This window comes from Lupinus angustifolius, chromosome LG04, assembly GCF_001865875.1.
Source record: "Lupinus angustifolius cultivar Tanjil chromosome LG04, LupAngTanjil_v1.0, whole genome shotgun sequence".
Taxonomy (NCBI): domain Eukaryota; kingdom Viridiplantae; phylum Streptophyta; class Magnoliopsida; order Fabales; family Fabaceae; genus Lupinus; species Lupinus angustifolius.
Genome location: NC_032012.1, coordinates 18,655,440 through 18,656,196, shown reverse-complemented (window position 1 = coordinate 18,656,196; position 757 = coordinate 18,655,440).

Here is a 757-nt window from a genome sequence, read left to right as displayed (position 1 = left end):
ATCCTTATCCTCATTCTCGTCCTCATCCTATCCTCATCCCCCTCCTCATCCTATCATCATCCTCATTCTCGTCCTCATGCTATCATCTTCCTTATGCTCATCCTCATCCTCATCGTTATCCTATCCTAATCCTCATCCTACCCTCTTCCTTATCCTCATCCACTTCCTCATCCTCGTCCTAATCCTCGTCCTCATCCACATCCTATCCTCATCCTCATTGTCGTCCAAATCCTATCCTCATCCTTGTCCTCATCATATCATCAACCTCATTCTCGTCCTCATCCTATCCTCATCCTCTTCCTCGTCCTCATCCTATCCTCATCCTCATCCCATCCTCATCGTCATCCTCATTCTCGTCCTCATCCTATCCTCATCCTCATCGTCTTCCTCATCCTTTCCTGATCCTCATCCTCATCCTCACCCTCTTCCATATTCTCATCCTCATCCTATCGGCATCCTTATCCTCATTCTCGTCCTCATCCTATCCTCCTCCTCATCCTCATCCTATACTCATTCTCATCCTCATCCTTTCCTCATCCTCATCTTTACCCTCATCCTATCCTTATTCTATCGTCATTCTCATCCTCATGCTCATCCTATCCTCATCATCAACCTCATCCTCATCCTCATCCTCATCCTAATCCTCTTCCTCATCCTCATCCTATTCTCATTCTCATCCTATCCTCATCTTCGTCCTCATCCTATCCTGATCCTCATTCTCGTCCTCGTCATATCCTCATCCTCTTCCTCATCCTAT